This window comes from Urocampus carinirostris, chromosome 3, assembly GCF_059441175.1.
Source record: "Urocampus carinirostris isolate Australia breed hairy pipefish chromosome 3, RoL_Ucar_1.0, whole genome shotgun sequence".
In the NCBI taxonomy this organism is placed as follows: domain Eukaryota; kingdom Metazoa; phylum Chordata; class Actinopteri; order Syngnathiformes; family Syngnathidae; genus Urocampus; species Urocampus carinirostris.
In genome coordinates this window covers 53,836,226-53,862,650 of record NC_142351.1, presented here as the reverse complement: position 1 = coordinate 53,862,650, position 26,425 = coordinate 53,836,226, and the positions used below count along the sequence as shown (strand labels likewise).

The 26,425-nt window shown below is 39.9% G+C and overlaps 1 protein-coding gene across 10 annotated transcripts in view; it reads left to right on the top strand.

The window, feature by feature from the left end:
- Window positions 1–26,425, top strand: part of LOC148370132 (membrane-associated guanylate kinase, WW and PDZ domain-containing protein 1-like) — a 154,991-nt gene that overhangs the window by 50,682 nt on the left and 77,884 nt on the right. The window contains exon 1 of one of the 10 annotated variants that reach the window (XM_088332486.1): window positions 5,217–5,458. The exons of 8 other annotated variants lie outside the window; for them this stretch is intronic. The gene's annotated coding sequence lies outside the window, so the exon portion shown is untranslated. Of the gene's footprint in view, window positions 1–5,216; window positions 5,459–17,246; window positions 18,036–26,425 lie in introns of those variants that run through there. One more of the 10 variants, XM_088332487.1, reaches the window with a different exon arrangement.

Here is a 26,425-nt window from a genome sequence, read left to right as displayed (position 1 = left end):
TCAAGCTTTACTATCTATGAATGACTTGCTATCAAGGTAGAAATGTTAGGCACTGGCTCCCCTTTCCATTGAATATCACATTTTTTAGAATGTATTACACATTATGTAATAAATATAATTAATATGTAACTTATTACTGTGCATAGTGTATGCGGATAGAAAGTGAGGCACACAATACAGTACTCTCAGCTCCAAAGAATAGTATAAGTGTTAGGATTAGCATGCTAACAGTAAGTCAAGCCATCCAGTTATTTTTTTCTTACTGCATGGACATTTTTTCAATGATTACCTATCTTTTAATGCTTCTACTCAAAAGGAGTAGAGTATAGCCTTTTCTTATACATTAAGGTAAGACAATAAACATTTTGTTTCTGTGCTACGGTTGAAATATTACTTTCTTGCTTTGCCAATCGAATCACTGTTCATTTATTTGTATATCTCACTGTGCCTCACCAGACACAAACCAAACAGCAAGTCTTTTCTTTCCGAATTTTTCACACTGTAAGCCTCACTGGATTGTAAGGCGCTCCCCCAAAATTGTCTCTTGTAATACATTTTTTGTTTATGAGGCACTCTGGTACTAGCACTACAGTTAGAGCTAGGGCTTCATAGAAAAAAATACATACATTTTCCAAGGCAATTTTTGGAGAAAAAAAAGTAGGCGTACATATGATTTTTTTGTGTACTCAAACGTCCATAAGTAAGTACCAGTATTAATTTAACAGATTTTGACTGCAGGGGAGAAACCTCTGCCGTGTTTTCTCCAAAAAGGGACCTAAACTATGCGCATATTCCAAATGATTAAGGTACAGCTTGAGTTTTTCCTTGATTGCACCTTTTTAGGCATTTAGGTAAAAATACCAAATGAACTGCAACAGGTTAAAATATGTATTTCATAAACAGTGATTTACATTATGACATCTGGTTTCACCACGAAAGTTTATAAATTCATTAATAAATTATGATCAAACTGTCCTCCCTCCAAAATGTTCCCTTTTTGAGGCTTACGTTATGTAAAATAAAGCTAATTTCTTGACTTGCGAGTGTTTTGAATTATGCATGTTTATATAATGATTGATGTATTTTTGCTTAGTATTTTATTCAATACTGTTTAATTTTATTAATTGTAGCTTATTCTTTAACCATTATTAGGCACTAAATAGTACACACTGTCTTGTTAATAAAAACTCAAAACACATGTTTTTTTTTTGCTCGACTTTCAATATGTATCTTGATTTAAAAAAAATACATTATGAATACCAAAAAATAACAAAACAAGTGATGTTGGGGACAAGAGCGACACCGAAACAACATTGTTTTATTGACTTTGTCAGAACCAGAACAGATACAGGACCCAATCGCGTGATGTTCTCACGCAAGCCTTTATTTTACGGGAAATGGGGAGTCATGCACGTTAGGTAGCCGGTCTGGGGTGGAAAGACCGGAAGCCAGAGACCAACGAGACCGATTCCAATTGCCCGAGTTGATATCGGACAGATGGGGTCGATACCGGACAGGAGGTGACACACAGGATAGATAACGGATCAGGATATCGACAATTAACAGGAGAAACTAGACGGGAACGAAAACTGGAGAAAATAATAAACAGGAAAAAAACAGACGGAAACTAAACTAGAACGCGAAATTAAACAGGACAACAATAAACGGGAACAATACCGGACTGCAATTTTCACAGGAAAACAAGTCAGAACCCACGTCTTGTGGGGCAAAAGTTCGTTTGACGTGCTGACCCTGAAGCAAGAGAGTGCTGAGCTTTATATAAACAGAAAGTCAATCTCTCAACAAGCCGCAGCTGGCACCACACGGGCGGGGCCAATTCGGCACCATGGCAACCGTGACACACACGGGCATGGCCAATTGGGCACCACGGCAACTGTGACACACATGGGCGCGGCCAATTGGGCGCCATGTCAACCATGACAGACTTATACTGACCTTGAAGCTGAGAGCTACTTTTTGTTAAATGATATCTCTTTACGCCAATCAGTATCTTAAATAACTTATGATGTTGATACTGTACTATGTTGTACTAAGTTGCTGTCTGCCCTTTTCTTTTGCAACTTTTTAAAAATAGACAGCATGTTACCCACAGGAGAGCCCTCAAAAACACAACAGTTACCCCATCCAGTGTAATTTTATTGCAACTTTGCATTTTCGATTGTATCCGGTGTTTTTCTGGGATAAAAAGCACGCTGCAGTATAAGGCACACTTTAAAATCTCTTGCCAATTTGGGGTTTTTAGGTGAAACTATTTATCGTAGTTTAGTTACCCATTTTATAAATATTTTGGGTATGGTTGTTTAGGGGCAACACGGCAGGACAGTGGTTAGCGCGTCCGCAGAACAGTTCTGAGGTTATGGGTTAAAATCCATCTACAAGCCTTTCTTTGCGGAGTTTGCATGTTCTCCCCATTTTCCGGGCTTCTTCTAGGCACTCCGGTTTCCTCCTGCATTCCAAAAACATGCATGTCAGGTTAATTGGCTGGTCCAAATTGTCCCTAGGTAAATGAGCGAGTGATTTGTCCGTCCATGTGTGCCCTGCGACTGGCTGGCAACCAGTTCAGGGTGTCCCCTGCCCACTGCGCGAGGATGGCTGGGGTGGGCTCCAGCGCCCCTGCGGCCCTACTGAGGATAAGCGGTGGAGATAATGGATGGATGGTTGTTTAGGTTCTATTTCATTAATGTTGAACTTTTTTGAATATTTAAGAAAGTATAAGAATGAATACCATTACTTTGGATAGGAAATAAATTCAATCATGGTCGAGTATCGAAGAATCGCTGCATTTCTAGAGGCATGACGAGGCGGAGTGACTATAAAAGCCACGCCTCAGTCTCCATGTCCCCCTTTTGGAGCACATGTGTTGCCCCTCCCCCATTCGTTTGAGCATTTCCCCTTTAGTTGACTTGAACAGGTGCCTCTCCCTCCACAACAGTTCGTGGTGGTTTCTCTCATTTTTTAGACCTTCTTTGGAACGCAGGGCCACATAAGGTACCGCTGGTCTACCCCCTGGCCCCCCGCCATTATCCCCGCTACTACAGCAGATGGCCATTGTTATAACGTGTCGCAAATGTCACAATTGATGCCAGGGCTGCAACTAATGACTATTTTAACACCTAAACGTTCCTGTCGTCAGCTAAAATCCCAATTTAGGACGTACCAAAAGTAAATTGAATGCTTTTCCTGAACCGTTAGAAGAATATAGGCGGAGACTCTAAAGTTTTGTCCCAAACCGAAAAAAAAAAAAATCAATGCAAGTCCTACTAACATTGAGTAATCCAATTTGGAAAACACAGAAATATAAGGTTTTCATTCTATATTATTCTATTTTTTGTAATCACATGCCTGCAAAAAGCGTATCATGGGCATCTTGGCTGTAAAACAGCTGGGACAATACCATGATGCTATAGCTAGTCTGAGGTAAATCTAAACAAAGTATTGTATTTTACACATTTTGCTAAAGGTACTGTTTGTCAACGCGCATTCAAAAGTGGCCATTAGGGAAAGACCGCTTTACAGCCCTAAGAACTTTTCAACGTGTATATTTCAGAGCCTCCGGGGTGAATTTGACATTTTTAGACATTGTGAAAGAGTTGTTTATATTTGACTCTTCCTTCCAGAAAGCAATCCATGATTGTGCACACAAGTGATAATCACAAGTGAAAATGTATCCGGGGTTGTATATACGCATTTTTTTACGGCTCTGATTTCAATACAGCCCTTAAAATTAATGAAAATTACGTTGGGGATTTCATTGGCTAACCGATGTGTCAATCAACATTTGAATCAGTCACTATTGGCTAAAGATTTTCGAAGACAAGGTAGGTAAGAACATATTCAATACATTTAATACAGGCCCTGATAGGTTGTCACAGGCTTAGAACTGTGAAAAAAAGCTTGCAATTGACCGTGAAGGGTGTCAATCAAAAGGTCAGAAGCTAACAGCCGTATTCGAAATCACCTGACGAGTCTTGTTTATTTTTAAAGGGGGAGTTATGGAGTGAAACAAAATAATTACAACCAGGATCGTCAAACAATGCAGGAATGCGTTTAGGCGGATTTTTTGGGAGTAAATATTTGAGTTGAATAATCGAAAAGTTAATTGTTTTTCCTCAAATTTAGAAGGAAGTGTATTGAATTATTAAGAAAATGAGAATAAACACAAGAGAAATGAGTCCAATGATAAATTCATCCTTTATCGACCATAATGCAGATTTGTACAAATTGAATTCATCTAAAACCAATAGGGCGCAGTGCTCGGTCAATAGGGACATAACAAATATAAACCCCAATCCATTTTTAAGGGACAGGTAAATGAATAAAAAAAGGAAATTAAGTAAATAGTTTGTAATGTATTTGAACTCAGCACAGGCTCATTAGCAGCAGTACAACATAAAAAACATGAGTGCATTTTCTGAAGTACCAACTGTGGACAATTGCAAAGTATGCAACAAAAGAACTAAACCATTCTTAACAGGTTTAACAACTGACGTCTGTCGTTTTTAACGTGTTAATAACTGAAGTTTGTTCTTCAGACTGCACACATAAATGTTAAATCTGTTTGTCGAGCACAGTCATAACGCTCAAGCTCTCTTAGGTGATAAAATATACGCATATAAAGTGTACAGTGCATGTCAACAAAACAGTTGGCTTGAATGTTACTTATTTCCTAACGAGGGGAGTCAGACTCTGTTTAGTTAAATAGTCTGACATAGATGTTCCTGTGTTGCTGAGCTACTGACATTTAAGTTTTGCAAACTTTTCCAGAAGTTTTTATTCACCAAGTTTTGGTATGCGTACCTGATGTTGACGCTAATGTTTCTGTATGTTACCACTCGAGATAGAGAAGCTATTGCAGAGATAATCTTCTTGTAGAGATGCCTCACTCTGTTGGAAAAATGTGATTGGCGACAATAGTCTACAATCGTAGTCATTGTTGACCATTTCTATTTTCTTTTTTTTTTGTCGACAATGTCGTTTAATCTTTGCAGACCTGATTGATAGCGAAATAGCTCACTGGCAAGATTCATTTCTCGCTCACATCTTCAGCTGCCGCTCGAGGGATGAGGGTTATCTCAGCGTTATCCCGCTGTTTCAGCCTATACGCAGTCGACCAATCCCCCCCTCCTCCCTTCTGATCTCCCCCTCCCTCTCAGAGATTCTGTTTCTCCTTCCCTCTCTCTCATTTTCTCTCTGTCAGTCCTCCTTACGACTACAAGTCTTGGTAGCGACTCTGTGGCGGCTGCCGCTGTTTTCTGTCACACTCCATCCTTTCACGTCTTCCTCCCCTTCCCGCTCGTCCTTCAATCTTTCCCTCCGGGTTCCTGGTTTTCCGCTCAACCTTCCGGACTTAAACGGATGCCGGACCCCGCTTTTTTCCCGTCTGCCGTCCCTACAAAGAAACGGATTACGTTTTGAGTGATTTCCTCTTCAATCGCAGGCAAGTTGCAGGCAGTTTCCATCCGGATGACCGTGTCCGTGATGTGCGCGTGTGGTTGTGACTGATGCTGTGCATATAAGCTTTGGGAATCAGATGAGCTTGAGTGAGAGGGGGTGTGGGAAGTCACAATTGAGGGGAAAGAGAGAAGGGATGGGGGCACCTCCAACCCAGCAGGACAGATGGCCAGTAGCCTTGGCGCATTTTACTCTCCGGTTTTCAAATTCACCCCGGAGGCTCTGAACGAGGCCCACAAGTACACAGAGCGTCTTTTCAGGAAGCAAAACACGGTTCCTCCACTCCAAGAGGAGGGGGTGTCTGTGTGAAAAACATACATGCAGGAGGAAAGAGAAAGGGGGCGGGAAGGGTTGGGGGGTAGAGGCAGGTTTTTGAGAGGTTAGGCATTAGAGACGAGCTAGCTGAGAAAGAATCAAGGAAAGGGTGGTGGGGGGTGCAGATTGAAATTGCATGGAGGTCAGGTCCAGATGCCGCCCGAACAAAGGGGTCTTCTCTGTGAAGGGTGGAGGGGAGGGTGAAAAAGGGGAAGCGTGGCGCTCGCCATTGTGTGCGTCGCTGCATTGCAGGGTGCTGCCGGGGAGCCTCATGCTAATGACGGCCATTCATTCTGGCTGCGCTTGAGTGGCCCCGGCTTCTGTTTGCCTGCTTTTTACCCACGCAGGCCTCTCTTTTCCCTGGCGGATGTCAACATGGGGATGGAAAGCACTGAAAAATCTCTTCTTTTATTTTGCATAACAGTGACGTATAGTGACAGGTGTCGACTGTGTTTACATGGGATGTGTGCCAGAGTTTTGAACGTCATTTGCAGGATTTGACTCAGTTAGTGGCAAGCTAACATACAATACAAAGAGAGCGACACTGTTTTATACTGTAGACATCTGGGATACGTCATTATTCTGTTCTGAGGTGAAATTGCCGTGTGGAAGAAGGGGGGATAGAAACTAAGGGTAGGTGGATGGATCTAAAGATCTATTTTATCGATACTGATCGGGTACTTGGACAAGATCATACTATTGTCTGGGGATTAATATTATTTCCGTGTTTTAACTATCACAATAATAATTGTCCTGAATGGAATGTGTGGACATTGCTACAAATTAACCCATTCAATGCCTGACATTTCTCTCAAATGCAAAGTGCTAGCCAATCTTTGCCATTTGGACCCATTGTTAAAGGCCTATAGAAAGTGTACTGTATTTCTGTAGCTATATAGGCATTGGACATAACGAAATAGAGATCCAACCCTCATCTTTCAATAGAAAAAAGTATGTGTCTAGCTTTTACTATTGTTTAGTAAACAATAGTTGAATATTGCAAAGTTTGTCATCTTTTTTTAGAAAGAAAAAGCTCTTTGTAATGTTAACTGACTGTACTTATCGATTTATTTGCCTTACTCACCACATGGCTTCGTATGCCACTCGCTTCATTGGCCTGCCCACACACACTCATTTGCCGGAAAAAGAAAGCAACACTGGGAAGTTGGGACTTCCTTGATGTGTTGACAAAGATCTGATAAAAGCCACTCATGCTATCTAACTGTGATTTATCATTCTGAAATCATTCCCAGAGACTTGCAACGTACTGATGAGCTGCGCCAAATCCTCTATAATAGTTCTTTAAAATTAGAGAAAAAAAAAAAACGTGATTTTACGTTTTGGCACTAAGGGACAATGCTTTTAAAAATATATGAATGAGTTATGACATTGAAAGAGTTAAAAAAACGGCAAAAGTATAGATATGTATTTTTACGATGGCAGCGGCCAAATAGAAAAATCTGATTGGCCTAAATTATCTCCCACCCCCCATGTGTTACCTCGAGGTTCGGATTTGAGACTGTATCAGTTGATACCAAAAAAGAAAGATTTTTTGGGGGGGGACTTTTAGCATATGTTTCCAATCCACTGTGTCCCTGTGCTTTAAACAATTTAACCTACACTGTTACCAGAAAAATAAAAATGTATTTACCTTTGCGGTGACATGACTTGAGCTGGTCGAGAGGAGTAGCGGGTTGATGCCGAGACCACAGTTTAAAATGAAAACTGGATTTTTTTATCAATTTCCTCACTGAGTGGTGAGGTGACATAGCACACATACAAACAGAGCAAGGTAACTAGTTTATACCGTAGACACCTGGGATATGTGTTCTGGGATGTGTTCTGAGGTGAATTAACCTTCGGAGAGGGATAGAAACTAAAGGTGGGTGGCTGGATCCAAATGTCGATATGACAGAGCAGGGGTGCCTAACCCGGTCCTGGAGAGCCGCACGTCTTGCATGTTTTGGGGGTTTCTCTGCTCCAACATTGGAATCACCTGTATTGGAGCAGAGAAACCTCTAAAATATGCAGGACATGCGGCTCTCCAGGACCGGGTTAGCCACCCCTGTTATAGATACTGGATGAGTAGTTGGAACGGATTAATGATTTTGTGTTGGGATTGACACTATCTTCCCATTTTAACTATAATTAAACCATCACTATAATAATGTTGTCAGTGGGTCATAAGATTATAACATATTTGTCAAACTCAGTCATTTGCTCACCTTATTAACGAATGCAATTGCCCTTATTTAGCGATAATTGACCTTTAAAACACAACGCCGCACCTATTTACTTACAAAATTGTTATTTGGCACACACAGATTTAAAAGATCAAAACACATATAAAATACTGAGAAAACGTATACATTGACTGATATGTATTTAATGTGTTTTAATGTTTCATACCTATCAACCTCAGCCAATTGCCAATTGTAATTTCCCTTATTCAGCCATGATAAATTGTTCAAACACAATGTGGCACCTATTTACTCCCAACAAGACAGACTATGTGGAATACCGAGACAATATTAGCAAACTACGATGATAATCTGGATGGGCAACATGAGATCAGTCTAACAAAAACAAGTTAAAAAACCAGACCCCAAAAAAAATAAAAAAAATATATATGTTATATATATATATATATATATATATATATATATATATATATATATATATATATATATATATATATATATATATATATATATATATATATATATATATATATACTGGACTGTCTCAGAAAATTAGAATATTGTGATAAAGTTCTTTATTTTCTGTAATGCAATTAAAAAAACAAAAATGTCATACATTCTGGATTCATTACACATCAACTAAACTATTTCAAGCCTTTTATTATTTGAATATTGCTGATTTTGGCTTACAGGTGAAAAAAACTCAAAAATCCTATTTCAAAATATTAGAATACTTCCTCAGACCAAGTAAAAAAATAATTTTATAACAGCAAAACTAAATCAAACATTTGAAAATGTCCATCGATGCACTCAGTACTTGGTTGGGAATCCTTTTGCACGGATTACTGCATCAATCCGGCGTGGCATGGAGGCAATCAGCCTGTGGCATTGCTGAGGTGTTATTGATGCCCAGGATGCTTCGATAGCGGCCTTCAGCTCATTTGCATTTGTAGGTCTGGTGTCTTTCATCTTCTTCTTAACTATACCCCACAAATTCTCGATGGGGTTCAGGTCAGGGGAATTAGCAGGCCAATCAAGGACAGTGATGCCATGGTCAGTGCGCCAGTTACTGGTGGTTTTGGCACTGTGGGCAGGTGCCAGATCATGCTGGAAAATGAAATACTCATCTCCATAGAGCTTTTCAGCAGATGGAAGCATGTAGTGCTCTAAAATCTCTTGGTACACAGTTGCATTTACTCTGGACTTGATGAAACACAGTGGACCAACACCAGCAGCTGACATGGCTCCCCAAACCATTGCTGACTGTGGGAACTTCACACTGGATTTCAAGCAACTTGGATTTTGCTCCTCTCCAGCCTTTCTCCAGACTCTGGCGCCTTGACTTCCAAATGAAATGCAAAACTTGCTTTCGTCTGAAAAGAGGACTTTGGACCACTCTGCAACTGTCCAGTGCTTCTTCTCCGTAGCCCAAGTCAGACGCTTCTTCCGTTGTCTTGAGTTCAGAAGTGGCTTGACCATGGGAATACGGCTATTGTAGCCCATTTCCCGGACACGTCTGTGAACTGTGGTTTTTGATACCTGGACTCCAGCTTCAGCCCACTGTCTTTGAAGCTCCCCCAAATTCTGGAAGCGGCTCTTCTTCACAATTTTGTTCAGGCTGCGGTTATCTCTCTTGGTTGTGCAGCGTTTCCGGCCACATTTTTCCCTTCCAACAGACTTTTTGTGGATATGCTTTGAAACTGCACTCTGTGAACAGCCTGCTCTTTGAGAAATTTCTTTTTTTGTCTTACCCTCCTGATGGAGGGTATCAATGATGGTCCTCTGGACAGCAGTCTGATCAGCAGTCTTCCCCATACTTGTGATTTAGTTTACTGAACCAAGCTAAGTGTTTTTAAGGCTCAGGAAACCCTCGCAAGGTGTTTCGAGTTAATTAGATGATTCAGGTGATTAGTTGAATAGCCTACTTGTATACTTTTTCATGATATTCTAATATTTTGAGATAGGATTTTTGAGTTTTCTTAAGCTGTAAGCCAAATTCAGCAATATTAAAATAATAAAAGGCTTGAAATAGTTCAGTTGATGTGTAATGAATCCAGAATGTATGACATTTTTGTTTTTTTAATTGCATTACAGAAAATAAAGAACTTTATCACAATATTCTAATTTTCTGAGACAGTCCAGTATATATATATATACATATATATATATATATATATATATATATATATATATATATATATATATATATATATATATATATATATATATATATATATATATATATATATATTTATATATATATTTATTTATATATTTATATATATATTTATATATTTTATTTTTCTCTATGTTCCCCCCAGGCTTCCCCCCTCAGTATTCTGTAGTTAAGTTTTTTTACTAAAATATAAATAACAATATATATATATATATATATATATATATATATATATATATATATATATATATATATATATATATATATATATATATATATGAAAATACAATGAAAGTTTTATGAATAATTATAATTAGTTAGATAATCTTTACCTCGGATTAAATCTTTCTTAATGTATTTAGTGTTTTAAACTTTTTTTTTACCAAGAAAAATTGTAAAATAAGTTTAAATAAAATATTTATTCTAAATTACCTTTGAATATCAACTGGCTGGGGGTCTCCCCTGCCCACTTCCCGAAGATAGCTGGGATGGGCTCCAGCACCCCTGTGACCCTACTGAGAGTAAGCGGTGCAGAAAATGGATGGATGGAACATTTGAATAATTTTGCTTTTATTAATATTAATATTTGTTTTCATGATTTTATCATATTTTTTTATCATAATTCATAATTTTAGTGAAGAAACGATGAACACAAATCTTATATCTTGAATGGAAGCAGGTTTATCGCGATGCACTCCGGTCATGCAAATCCAAAATGCACTCAGGGTTTTGCATTGCAAAATTTTTTCGTATTCCATTATAGGTTTTTCTAGCTGGATGAATTTATACGTACAAGGAAACATTTGTGTTGAAATAGAAAAGCATGGTTTAGTAACATTTCCCTATTGAAGACTTAAAAACTAAAATACTCTCCCGTTTTTTTTTTTTTTTACAATGTTGGCAGGTCATTGATCTCGCAGCGATCTTTGATAGATAAGTGTTTTTTTTTATCTTCTCCGCATTTGATTTGAACACAGTAGAGCACATTGACAAAGTTCAGAAGGAGTCAAGGAAATGAACACTTGAACTAAATGAATCGGAATTGTGTTCCAAGGAGGAATTTTAGAAAACAGTAGGAGTCTTTTGGCATTTACGTGGACTGCGTAGCCACATGATTAATTTCTGTTCAGACAGCATGATTATGCTTCCGTGCCTCGTGATTACAACAAAGTTTCTCTTTCGTGACTTTGTGTAAAAAATATCTGTTTGAGAGTACTGTAATCCCTTGTTTTTTTACGACAGTTGCGTTCCAAAAAGGACCCCCCAGGATGGTCAAAACCAGCCAAGTAGAAACATGTATTTATGTATTTAGATCTGATGTTCTTTGCTTTTAATTATTCAGTGCCATAACGTATGAATATATTTTCAGAAGTATTGTCCCTGAGTGCCAAAATGTAAAAATATGTTGCTGCTTTTTAATTCAAAATTATAAATGTCTTTGGTGCTGCTGATCAGTAAGTATCACGCCTCTAGGAATGACTCAATATCATGTATCATCAGTAGATAGCAGGAATGGCTTTGGTTCAATCTCTGTCCTTACATCAAGAAGCCCCCAATTCCACGTGTTGCTTTGCTTCCTCTATCCAGCAATTGAGAGAGTGTGGGCAACCCCTAAGTGACAAAAATGGTGTGATCACGTCACTGAAAACATCTGGTGCTGAAAAATTCTGGCAGAGTTTATGCATCATTAATGCTTAAGTTCAGTGTTCTTACAATAAGATGTTCTTTGTTTGAGCAAAGTCCCATTGTATTTATGGAAAATATCGTTTACATTTTGGAGGTATCACAAATGCACCAAAAAGCACTTGAAATGCATCCTTTCACATAAAGCCGTTTTCTTAAAAACAAGTATTTTCAAAATACTTAGCAACTGTTGTTTACTAAACAATGGTAAAAGCTAGGAGCTAGCTGCCTCTGTTCTCTTGAAAAATGGGGCTTCAGGCTTCCTTTGATATATCCTGTGCTTATAAAGTTACAGAACAAAATTTTCTGTAGGCCTTCAAAAATGAATAGAAATTGCAAAAATTGGCTGAAACACACAATTCCCATTTGAGACCAACGACTAGCATTGAATAAGTTAGGAGGTGACATAACTTCTACCCAGATATACACACTATTAGTTTTACTGGTCTTATTTTTCATCAACAACTCCTTGAAACTCCTAGACATTCTAACATTCTAAGTGTCTAAGGCCCCCATTTACTGTTCATACATAAGGCGCACTGGACTATAAGGTGCACAAAAATTAGACTTACCGTTGGGCTCTTTATACACGTATGACATGTAGTAGTTCAATGATTAATCCATCAATAAGTGTCACTGATTAAAATCGCAAATTATTGTTTACAATGTTAATCTGACCTAGATCGTGGTTTTATGTGTATACGTAGGTGAAAAAGCTTTTATAGTCTCATCTCATCAGCCGTACCGCTTATCCTCATTAGGGTCGCGGGGGGGGCTGGAGCCCATCCCAGCCATCTCCGGGCAGTGGGCAGGGGACACCCTGAACTGGTTGCCAGCCAATCGCAGGGCACACAGGGAAAGACAACTCATTCGCTCATTCACACCTAGGGACAATTTGGACCGGCCAATTCACCTGAAATGCATGTTTTTGGAACGTGGGAGGAAACCGGAGTGCCCGGAGGAAACCCACGCAAGCACGGGGAGAACATACAAACTCCGCACAGGAAGTCTGGAGCTGGATTTGAACCCACGACAGGTTCCCATGACATGAACTGTGCCGCACAAGCGCTAACCACTGCGCCGCCCTGCTGCCCGTTTTTATACATTCCATTGCACAATATTTAAAAAATGTTAACGATGCAAAAAATTGTGTCTTATTGGTTGTACTTGTCCAAGACACACCACAGGAAACGGTGCCTCTACGACACTAGTGGTTAATGAATCCAACTTTACAAACTATTTATCTTTATAAATAACTGATGTACTGTCAAATTCTGAATTTAAAAAATAATCTTGCTGCTACACTGCATTGAACAATCGAGTTGAAAACTCCAAATTATATTTTCTTCGCCATCACGTGGACTTTATTGGAAAAACACATATATGCCATAAAACTCATTTTGAACCCTTAAGCATGTCAAGGACTCAAATTTTGTCGGTGAAAGAAATCATCTTCCTCTGCCTTTCGGTTCTTTTGCCAATTCGGAGCGCTTTGTTGACTTGATGGGCAGTTGAGAAAATCATAATGTTGGTTCGGCAAGCTGTTTGACGTATGTGTACAAGGTAAACTCCAACATTATTGACACATAAGCAGCCACTGGCAGAACATTTTTAATAATAATAATTTTAATCATTTTTATGATTTTAAGAATTATCATATTTTGAGGACTACAAGGCGCACTTACAAACAACATTTAAAAACATATATTTTGTTTTATCCCAGAAAAAAAAATGGAGATGTAAAATCACTCTACACTTAGTGTTCCAGTAGACCCCGGTATATGGCGACCCCACATTACGACATTTTCACTCATCGCTAATGTTTTTTTCTTTCACTCTTTACAACATTTTCCCCACTACATGACATCAACCACAAAAACGTATACATTTCAAACTTTGCGGTGCTTGTGCATATGTTACATTGCTAATACAGTATGCCTATCAGCAATTGGTTTGTTCCTCGGCATCATGAAGTTGCCGATATGCTAGTTGCTGAAATACCTCCCACACTACCTTATTCAGTTCAAAATCTCGTGTGCTTCGATAAAAAGTTTCTGATACAATACGTTTTTTGTTTTGTCTTTTTTTGTTCTGTATTTATTTGCTATGGTTCCCTTGCCGTGATGGTGAAGGGGAGCATCACATATTTATTTTATCAAGGGAACAAAATCCTGCAATTACCAAGAAGTATGAAAAAGGCTTACCACATTTTACACACCATACAACATCAACAAGAAAAATATATACAATTCAAACTGCAGTGTTCGTGTGTATGTAGTGTTACAATTCGAAGATGCCCGTCTGCAATTGGCCGACATCTTGTAGGCCTTATAAAAAGATGTGGCATGCCACATCTGGTCCACGAGCCATGAGTTTGAGATATATGTTCTTATCACATGACAATCCTCGCAAATGGAAGTTTCGAAATAAGTTTTAGTTTTAATCTGGCATAACCTTCTACCCCCACCCGTAAATGATATACTGTATTTTAGGCAATAAAAGCCGGACCGGAATGTAAGGCCCCCATTTACTGTTCATACATAAAGCGCACTGGACTATAAGGTGCACAAAAATTAGACTTACCGTTGGGCTCTTTATACACGTATGACATGTAGTAGTTCAATGATTAATCCATCAATAAGTGTCACTGATTAAAATCGCAAACTATTGTTTACAATGTTAATCTGACCTAGATCGTGGTTTTATGTGTATACGTAGGTGAAAAAGCTTTTATAGTCTCATCTCATCTCATTAGCCGTACCGCTTATCCTCATTAGGGTCGTGGGGGAGCTGGAGCCCATCCCAGCCATCTCCGGGCAGTGGGCAGGGGACGCCCTCAACTGGTTGCCAGCCAATCGCAGGGCACACAGGGACAGACAACTCATTCGCTCATTCACACCTAGGGACAATTTGGACCGGCCAATTCACCTGAAATGCATGTTTTTGGAACGTGGGAGGAAACCGGAGTGCCCGGGGGAAACCCACAGAGAACATACAAACTCCGCACAGGAAGCTTTTATAGTATTTTGTTGAAATATTTTTGACATTCTGTTTTCTGTCTTTCGCAACTTTATTGACACACAGATGACATGGAAAAACTATTTAAACTATCAGAATGCACAAAAAAATTGTTTCTGGCAGTAACAATAGTTGGATGTGATATGGTCTAATACCTTTTCAGATGTCATCTGTTCCTCTAGTGTTATAGTGTTTGGGCCTTTACGGGCACGATTCCGGTTTGAATCCCGTTGTATATAATGTATTTGGGCCGCTGATGATTGTTGATAGTTGAATCATTGCTCAAATTTGTTCGGCAGTAATGTACACCTATGATCAGAGTAGGGACGGTTACTTTAAAAATTGAATCCGTTACAGTTAAGTCAAGTCAAGTCAAGTCATTTTTATTTGTATAGGCCTTAATCACAAATAGTCTCAAAGGGCTTTACAAGTTATAACATATAAGATGTTTAGGTTATTCGTATGCTATAGAGTAGAAGTGAGTTTTAAGCTTAGACTTAAACATGTCCACTGAGGCAGCAGATCAGATCTCAGGGGGAAGAGCATTCCACAACACCGGTGCCCGGATGGAGAACGCTCTCGAACCAGCGGAACACTTCTTGGCTCTTGGGATCACCAGGAGACCGGCGCTCTCGGAACGAAGGCTTCGGGCTGGGACATAGGGGGAAATCAGATCTGAAAGATATGAGGGGGAAAGTCCATGTATGATTTTGTATAGTAATAGGAGAACCTTAAAATCCCATCTTAGGCTAACAGGGAGCCAATGCAGGTTAGCCAAAATTGGGGTGATGTGATCGTACTTTTTTGTCCTAGTTAAAAGCCTCGCTGCAGCATTTTGTACCAGCTGAAGACTCTTGAGTCTGGTCATCGGAAGACCGGAAAGTAGGGCATTACAGTGATCGAGACGGGAGGTAACAAACGCGTGAATTATGATTTCCGCATCCGACTGAGAAAGTATAGGACGAATTTTAGCAATGTTATGGAGATGGAAGAAAGCGGTTCTAGTAATTTTCTTCACATGTGTTTGAAAGGACAAATCGGGGTCAAATATGACACCTACATTTTTAAGTGAGTCGCTCTGTGTGATGTGGCAATTGTCGATGTTCACAGCAGTTTTAGAGAATAAGTCACGGGATTTAGATGGACCAATAACCAACATTTCAGTCTTTTCAGAGTTAAGACGCAGGAAATTGAGTGACATCCACGCTTTTATCTCAGTGAGGCAGGCCAGTTTAGTGTGGCAGATTCCTCCATCGGGAGATAGAGTTGAGTGTCATCTGCGTAGCAATGGAAACTGATATTATACTTGCGAATGATATCACCTAGTGGAAGCATATGAATGCTGAAGAGAAGGGGGCCAAGCACTGAACCCTGCGGAACACCACAGGTAACATTAAAGGGCTCAGACATAATTTCGCCATATTTAACGCAGTGTGTCCTATCTGAGAGGTAGGATCTGAACCATAAGAGGACGTTTCCTGAGAGACCAATCCATTTTTCCAACCGTTCTAGCAAGATATTATGGTCCACTGTGTCAAATGCAGCACTAAGGTCCAGCAGCAGCAAAAGTGATGATGCGCCAGAGTCCATTGCCCGTAGGAAATCATTGGTTACCTTAATCAGAGCTGTCTCAGTGGAGTGGTTAGCCCTGAATCCTGATTGCATTGATTCAAAGAGATTGTTCTCGGAAATGAAGTCATTCAGCTGCTGTGCCACTACTTTTTCAAGTATTTTAGAAAGAAACGTTAGGTTTGACACAGGTCTATAATTACATAAGTTTTCTGGATCAAGGTTGTGTCGTTTCAGCGTGGGTTCATGACGGCGGACTTAAAAGCCGCTGGAACTACACTTGAAGAGAGTGGTATGTTTAAAATATTTAGAACTGAAGGTGCAAGAACGACAAAGAGACCTTTAATGAGTGAATCTGGAAGGGGGTCGAACTGGCAAGTTGTCGGTTTTGCCGTATTCACCATCTGTTTAAGATTATCGGGTGACAGTTCACTAAAACGGGACAAAATCCCTGAACAGCCACCATGTCGTGCATCTATAGATTTGAGTGCTTTAGTAGGTGTTGAATTAATACTGTCTTTAGCGATTTCTTCCTGTATGCTTTGGATCTTCTTAGTAAAGAAGACCATTATGTCGTGCGCAGAATGAGTGGCGCTATCTGGGATAGTCTGTTGCCTTGTAAGCGATGCTACAGTGTCGAAAAGGACCTTGGGATTGTTCTTTTGTGACGCAATCACCTTCGAAAGGTAGGCTGATTTTGCAGAGGCAAGGGCCGCTTTATACTTCAACAAACTATCACACCAGATTTGATGGAAAACTTCAAGCTTGGTAGCGCGCCAGTTACGATTAACCTGTTGAAAAATGTAATTAGTACCATAATCCGAATAACATAATATTGCAGTAGTGTAACTTCATGACTTTCAATTAGTTTTGGATCACTCCAATACCAAATATGCCAACAAAAGACAAAAACAACACAATAGTTTACGAGGCACACTTTCTAATATCTGGCCAAATTGGGGTTTTTTTAGGTGAATTTTACAGCCCAGAATACCGTGTAGTTAATGTTGCTGGGGCTATTCTGACAAACAGCCTACTTGATCTATAAATTGGCTCCTATCGGAGTACGATAATCGGCTAATTTCAATCTGCTGCATGTCACTGTCCCCTCCCCTCCCGTGCAGAATAGCGAATCCTAAACCTAATCCTTCTGCTCTTCTTCTTTAGCCCGCCTCTCACCCGAGAGAGGTTTTCTCCCAGGCTGTTTATCAGGACTGCCCATGTGTTAGGTAATGTCAAGAGTCTATATTTATGAGGATGATAGCAGGAAAGAAGAGCAAGACGGAAAAGAGGGGCGGCAGTGTGTGGGGCAAGAAGGAGGGGCCCTGGTGCAGGGCTACAGCCATTGGCCACACACCCCTATGGGTGTGAATAGCTCACATTGACTTAGCCTGTAAGCTTGGTCGGCCTTCTAATTTGAGGACCTTGTGAAGCTTTGAAGAAAAATGGCAGCTGTGAATTGCGGTGCTTGCTGGCAGTCATGCGCATGACTGATGGAAGGTTGGGATGGAGCGCGGTTGGCGCCAAAGGACTCTGATTTACGTTTTTGATTATATCTGCGGAGTATCACGAGGGAAAGTGGCACGGGCGGCAGGGTGGAGGTAATTCTTTTATATTTATCAATGGCTTCAGGGAGGAACGGGGTGCATGTGGGCCAAAATATAACAGTATTTTCCGCATAATAATAAGCACCAGATTATAAGACAAACCCCCTCCCCCAAAAAGGCCTTTTTTCATATTTATTTTCACATATAAGGTACGTTGGACTATTAGACGCATGGAATTAAAACTAGAGTAAGAGCGACCACATTTATTTGTTTTGCATTTGCACTTATATATCAGTGCAATGATTGATCATATGATAAATGACCAAAATCGCAAAACATAGAACGCAATGGGAATCGAACCTGGGTTGCAGCCGTGAGAACACCAAAACCTTCCCACTAGACCAGGGGTCGGGAACCTTTTTGACTCAAAGAGCCATAAAAGCAAAAAATATTAATTTTATTTTGGGAAAGAGCCACACCATATATTATGAGACAAATTTACTAAATTGCTAAACCCACGCCCCAGACAAAAGCTTGGTCTTCAGCACATTTATTTTTGATGATTTGATAAAAATTATGAAAAGAGAATAATGCCATAGCCCCTGTCCCAAATTCAACAAACAGACCACTTTAAACTTGTCTCTTTCTTGCAATTACTCAAGATCGGTTAAACTCCTTTTGACCCTTTTTTTCATACATATTGGTTTCAAAACCAGATGCAAGCATTTATTTTGTAAAAACGTCACAACATTCTGAGAATAGGGAGCCTTATGTGCTTACCTTTGGCGAGAGATGGGAGGGAATGCTTGTACTTTTTGCATAGCTCCACCCATCCCTCCCACTCACCCAATCAAATGACTAAGTTCTCTTCCGGCGTTTTGGCGTATTTACAGTTCTGTGAATTCATCATAAAGTATCTGAACACTGAACACAGATTATATAGTGAACTTTTAAATAAAGGATTCTTTAGCGTTGTACAGCCAAAACGAGTTTTTTTTCCCCTTTTTTTGTGTGACACCTTGACTGTAAATTGTAGTGAAAAACGTGCCCTATATATACTGCGAAGTGTTTCCTTCGCATTTAACTTTGGTTTGGCTTTACGTGTACCTGAATAGGATAGACAACCCCGGTTTTGAACAAAATGGAGAAATTTTGCATGCAATCAAATTGGTCTCTGAGCCACAGATACTCATAGAAAGAGCCATATATGGCTCGCGAGCCATAGGTTCCCGACCCCTGCACTAGACCGATCGTGTTACAGATAACATACAAAAAGGCATTTGATTTTATATCTTTTTGTTACACTACTTTTACTCGCGGTGCCAGAAACAAATGTTAGAGAATGGAGGAAACTGAAAGTTGTCCTGAAAGATACAAAAACAGCTCCTTGGTTTCAACACGAGACTACTGGATAACCAGTGGTACAGATGACATAAAATTGCATTAAATTGTATCCAATCATTATGTTATTTTACCCAGTGCCAAAAACGAATGTCAGAGAATGAAGGAAACAAAAATATACTTAAAAGATATAAATAAATGCACAGTCCGTTTCCTCATCACAAACACCATAGAGTTGTTTCCCTTGTCATGCTTCTTTGTGTTTATTGTACAGGACGACTTTTTGTTTTCTCCATTCTCCAACAATTGTTTCTGGCACTTTTCGTATGTCATCTGTACCACCCATCGTCGGTGCTCTCACTGCCGTGACACGGGTTCCATTCCGGTTTACAATGATTTGCGATTTTTAGAAAACCTTTTTTATTTTACATTGTTCAATTTTTGCACAAATACAGCTACACTGTAAAATCTTGTGTAGCATCGCACATGGATGTACTGTATACAATTTCAATCTTATCCACCGTATTTTGCTGTACTTAAGGTGCACTGGAATGTAGCATGCTTTCAAATTTCAGACCAAATTTCAGTTTGTAGTGGCACCTTATAGTCTGGGAACTACAGTAGTAACATTCAGGTGCATTTTGTGTCTGGGCATTTTCAATGCAGGTTTTTATATTGAGGTTTATAAATGATACTGTATCCAAAGCAGGATGAAGTATCTGTCTGCGCATGAGACATTGTTATTCGTTCACGGTGAAAAAAAAGAGCCAAGAACCGTTTCGACTCAAAAAGCCACAAAAGCAAGGTATATATTTTTTTTCAGTGGGAGAAAAAAGTAAAGTAAGCCGCCAAACCTGAACTCTAGACAATACCTAATTCTCCTGTGGATTTTAATTCCCTGTGTTACATTTGATGAAAATTCCAGAACATGTGTCCCTTACCAACAATTATCCTTGTTCAAATTTGTCTCTATCCCAAAGCTACTTAAAGAGACACTGTGTAAATATTTGACCACTAGCTGTCTACTGTATTGTGTGGTGCAGTGTAAAACAAGTGTTGAAATCAGGAAATAGTCATCTTAAAAGTCCTCAAGCACGTTGGTGATCATTGGTCATTTTTTCCTAACTTGGGCAAACTGCAACTGACAAAATGCAGGTATGCGCCCACCCCTACCACTTACCCAATCAAATTACTTAGATTGCTTGGCTGGTGTCTTGGGATGTTTACAGTTTGTTCTGTGGCTTTTCATCATATAGTGTCTTTACAGTGAACATACATTGTCCAATAATCTCCAGATCGTTGGCGCGTGTTCAACTTATGGGATTTAGACGAGTATTTGGACCAGAAAAAATAAGATAAAGACAGCAGTTCAGTTGAGAAATGTTATTATAAAGTTACAAAATAGTATAAAATAGAGTGCACTCCTGACCCATTGTTTTGAAGAGTGTCTCCAAAAGAAGAGGAGAATGTCTCTCTCAGAAAAGTCATCAAAAACAGGTCCCGCCCCTTTCTAATAGGAAAAAGGTGTGGATATGACAAAATGGAAAATTAAACTTACTAGGATGGGATTTTCCTGACAAAGTGAGGTAGTCACATGTTCACTATAACCCTTTGTCAAAACTGGACGTAGCTGTATTTCGAAGTTTGTAGAACATAATAAGGGCTGACTACTGTCAGGAAAACCTCTCACCATCCGATAATAACAGAATGTATATACTTCATTCACATTTGTGAATGGGCAGCAGCGCGGCGGCGCACGGGTTAGCGCGTGTGCGGCACAGTTTTGAGGTCATGGGTTCAAGTCCAGCTACTGGACTTCCTGTGCGGAGTTTGTATGTTCTCCCTGTGCTTGCGTGGGTTTCCTCCTTAATAATCTAACAATATACAGGTTTCCATAGAGATGTAAAGTCAAAACATTTTCTGTTGGTGTAACACCGTGACTGTAAACTGTGTTTGGGACTGTGCCCTGTATGTTCTTGATCGAACCAGTTGTTGCTCTGGCTTCGCAGATTCCAATATTAGAACGATACTGATTAGATTGGCATGAGCATTATTTGATATCCGAAGCAGATGTTCTTGTGTCATACATGGTTTGCGAGCCATAAGTTCCGGACCTCTATACTAGAATAAACTACTTGATTTGTGCTTCACTGTTATGTATTTTAAGTTAATTTTGTCCTTTACCGTTGCTCTTTATCGTTGTACTATTTTTTATTAGATAGTTTTAGGGGGGCACGGCGGCTGGGTGGTTAGCGCGCAGAGGTTCTGGGTTCAAGTCCAGCTACCCCAACCTCCCTGTATGGAGGTTTGTATGTTCCCCCTGTGCCTGCGTGGGTTTCCTCCAGGCACTGTGGCTTACTCCAAAAACATTAATCTCCGGTTAATTGACCGGTTTAAATTGTCTCTAGGTGTGAATGAGCAAGTGAGTTGTCTGTCTCTGTGTGCCCTGCGACTGGCTGGCAACCATATCAGGGCATCCCCTGCCCACAACCCGAAGATAACTGGGTTCGGCTCCAGCACCCCCGCGACTCTACTGAGGATAAGCTGTCCAGATAATGGATGGATGGATTGATAGATATTTTTAAGACAAATTGACCACCCATTGAGACGTATGAGCTGACATCACTTATAAGCCATAGAATATAAATGCCTGAAGATTGTTGTTTTAATTTAAACACTTTCACACCTTATCTCAAATGACAGAGCATTCCACAGCACAACAAAACATATGGAGAACGCTCTCGAACCTGCAGATTTCTTCTTGGCTCTTGGAATCACTAATAGACCAGCATTTTCTGAGCTAGGACTTTGAGCAGTAACATAGCGTGCGCTCGAATCAGAAAGATTAGAGGGGGCAAGCAAACAGATAGCAGACAGACACTTGATAAGAGTGAGGCGATTATTTATTGTGAATTGTTAAATATTCCCGCCATAGCCAATGTCAGGCTTGGCCTAAAAACTGTTCCAATAAACTGAAATGTAAGCCGTAGTGGTGATACAGCGGAATCGAACCGTATCCCCGCCAATCATATTTTTGCGAAACACAGCCCTCTGAATCCTAATCCAATCTCGAGTTACCCATATATTCCCACCCATACTCCCAATTCAAATTGTCTCTCTCACCGCCAATGAAACTGAACTTTCATCCATTTACTTAAAAAGAAACAAAAACCTTTTGTAGTCGTTCACAATCTTTCTCGTTAACGACGCTTCAAACTATACGTGCATGCCCGCTATTCAATGTCAGCCCTCCTTGCTCATTCCTCTACCAAGTCTTGAAAGGGGAGAGCGTCAGGGAGGGATTTAGGGGGAACAGCAGGAGAATGGCAGCCGGGACTCAGCTGTGACGAGTGTTGTGGCGCGAGCTGGAAGAATGGACCGTTGTGTTGGGCAGCAGCAGTATTGTGTGTCAGCTCTTTTCTCTCTCCTCGTCCTCCTGTTCAACGATAATAGGCAACTCCATCATCCTTTTATTCGAATAATCACTTGCTATTCTTAAAAGCAGAGCAACTGTTCCATTTGAGAGGGTGTGATTGAATTCGTTTTCGCCCTATTTGAACTGTAAAAAAATGAAATATTGCCCTGTTGGCAGAAAATTTGGCTCGTTTTAATGATAACAAAAATCCATATATTCTTGTTTCTCTAAACTAATAAATCCTCCTCAAAGGGACAGCGTGTACAAAGTATATATTTTTTTGCTTCCTCCTTTAGCATCACTGCAAGCTTTGAACCCATCGCAAATAGATATAGCTTATATATATATATATATATATATATATATATATATATATATATATATATATATATTTATAAATAGATTTGTAAATAAATTTACCGGTAGCAGGGAAATATGAAAGAGGGGGAGGAAATGCTAGATTAAAGTTGACACAGATTTTTAAATTTCGCCTTGCAATGGTTGTCATGCGCTTAGAAGATTTCCTTACTTTAATCACCTTATTTTTAATGATAGTCTCGAGTGTTGATTAGGTACGGCCGTGTAACTTAGCAAGGGTACCAGTTCATGTGCCTTGTTCATATTTCTTGATACTTTATTTCCATGGTTATCACGTTTTTGCTTCTCATTTTAGCATCACTGTAAGCCATAGAACCTAACGTGAATAAATAAAAATGCAAGTTTTTGGCGAAAATTTTTTTGCAAATAGAAGGATGTCACTTTTGGACAAAACGGAAATGCTAATTTGCAGCAAAGATGAAGATGATATTGATTTTATATGTTTTATTGTTGATGTCATCTCATCTGTAAAATGCTGTATGCCTTCTATCATGTTATTCTTTATCATTTTTTTGTTTTCCCTTTGAGTATCAATGCAAATTTTGGGACTGAAAGCGGATACTGTATGTCAAAAGACAGAAATGTCTTATTGAATCATAATCTTTTTACAAATCACACAAGGCTCTGAACTGAATGAAAAGGGATACATTCAAAGTGAAGTAGACATTCAGTACAATAAGAGAATACATCAATGAAGATCTAGGTAGAGCATAAACCGCCCTTAAATCTCTATGGTTACAAAAGCAGATCCACTCCAAAGGCTGTAGCTACATGGTGTGGAGGTTCATGGTTCACATCCAGCTATTTTGCAGCCTCCTCGTGTGGTGTTTGCATGTACTTCCCGTGCCTGCGTGGGTTTCCTCTGGGCACTCTGGTTTTCTCCCACATTCCCAAAAACTTGCATGTCAGGTTAATTAGACGGTCCAAATTGTCCCTAGGTTTGAATGAGCGAGTGAGTTGTCTGTCTCTGTGTGCCCTGCGACTGGCTGGCAACCAGTTCAGGGTGTCCCCTGCCCACTGCCTGAAGATAGCTGGGATGGGCTCCAGCACCCCCGCGGCCCTACTGAGGATAGGCGGTGCGGATATTGGATGGATATATTAGTTAGGACTAAGGCTAAGGTTGGGTTATTTTAATAATATGAAACAGAAACTATCAAAAAGCTCAGATTTCGGGTGATTTGAAGAATGCTTGTAATGCCTGGGTTGCGTCATTGTGACTGTTATTCAGGACTTGTTTACTGTTAATCTCTGAATTTGACTATTGAACACTTGCAAAGAAGATTGCTTACAATGCTAGGGTTGGATTATTTTAATAATTCCAACAGAAAGAAAAAGAAAATGCTCAGATTGTGGTGTCCTTTCTAAAAAAACATCGATTCAAAATTATGGCACTTGTACTGTACTTCAATGTGGCCCTCAGAGGAAAACACCTTAACAATAAAATGTCTTCTCAATCAACAAAACTCTCGTAATAAATGTCACACCTCAGTAAAACCCCTTGCTCTCCCTCGCGAATTATCACGTTCCCTGCCCGTCCCTGCCTAGATTACTCCGAGCCAATGACGTGGTTTCTCATTGCTGTTTTCAAAATACACACTCGAGCGCTACGGAGTGTTTTACCTGCAAACAATCAATAGTGTTTGAGAAATCAAGAAATTCTCGTGGATTGTCCTTGCAATTGCGGACAGCAGATGTTGGGCAGCACGGGGGCGTGTACGTTTTCTTGTGTCCATGTGCATGTGTGTGGTTGTGTGTCTCTGTGTCTGTGTGTATGCCTAGGTCTACAAGTGTGCAAGCCTGTGTCAGACAATGGGTGGAAGCTCCCCATACCATAAACAGCGGGCAGGCGATTGAGGGTGTCAAATGTCAGCAGGTTGCTGCAAGCGCCAAGAGCCATTCTTCCTAGACGGAAGGTGGTCTTTCCACATTGATTTGTAGAGTGTGGCAGGAGAGTTGTGTGGTCTAGCCATTGCATTGTTCCTGGCGATTCTGATAGAGAGCGTCTGTCATTTGTCATCATTTGATGATGATAATGATGAGAGGCCATACATTTGTGTTGGGTAATCTCTTGTTTATTGCAGTTAACAAGGACCAGAAACCCCTGCATTTTCAAAAGTCACAAACCAATGCTTTTTTTATATGCCAAGGATGAACATTTTTAGTTGAAACAGAGATGTTGCTTTAAATCAACATCAAGAATACAGTTTTTTTCCCAAGATATTTGTCACTCTCCAGTAAAATTCTCCCAAAAATCCGAAAAGGCACAATTATTTGGGGAAGGAAAAAACACACATGAATCAGACTGATCAACTAATCCCTTACTTATCTTTGTATAGAGGAGAAAATGTTGTAAGAGGGGCCAAACACATCTTATTCCTCATTGGAAAGTAAAAATGCCGTAAGATTGGAAGGCCATAGTCTGGGACTAATTTACAAGCATGTAGACTAGAGGTTCATTTTAGGACAGATGCAGTCTATAACAGGCATGTCAGACATACCGCCAAGGGGCTGGAACCAGCCTGTTTGACTTTGTAAATTCAGCCTGACATAAAATTATCGGCATGTCAAAAAAATGCAAGGCTCTAGCTCATTTCTATATAAAGTTGTTTTTTTAATAAATACAAACCAAAATGATGCTTGCCGCTGCTAGAGGGCAGTGAGGGTGTTAAAGAGCTGACGTCCGGTCTGGTTTCCTGTTAAAGACAATTTTTTGCAGTGTTTTTTCAGATTCAGTAGGCTCAGCCTAGTCGTTTTGGATCTGATGTTCACTGTTAAAACCCTTATTGTGTATTTCTTTTGTATTTACTTCTAAACCGTATACTTGAGGCAAGAATATTTTTATTCATAGCTCCCACTTGAGTTTATGTTTGTGATGTTTGTGGTGAGTTGGTTTAGATGTAAAGTGTCATTTACTCAACTGTTAAAATAGGTAACACATTTAATCCAAACTATGGAAATATGTTTTTTTCAATTATGAAAAAGTGGGGGCGGCGCAGCCTCACGATGCAGAGATCCAGGGTTTAATTCCAGCTACCGCAGCCTCGGAGTTTGCATGTTCTTCACGTGCCAGCGTGGGTTCCCTCCGTGCATTCCGGTTTCCTTCCACATTCCAAAAACACGCATGTCCAAATCTTCCCTAGGTTTGAATGAATGAGTAAGATGTCTGTCTGTGTGCCTTGCGACTGGCTAGCAACTAGTTAAGCCTGTCCCCCGCCCACTGCCCGAAGATGGCTGCAATGGGCTCCAGCACCCCGCGGCCCTAGTAAGGATAGGCAGTGCAGGAAATGGATGAGTTGATGTAAACAAATGT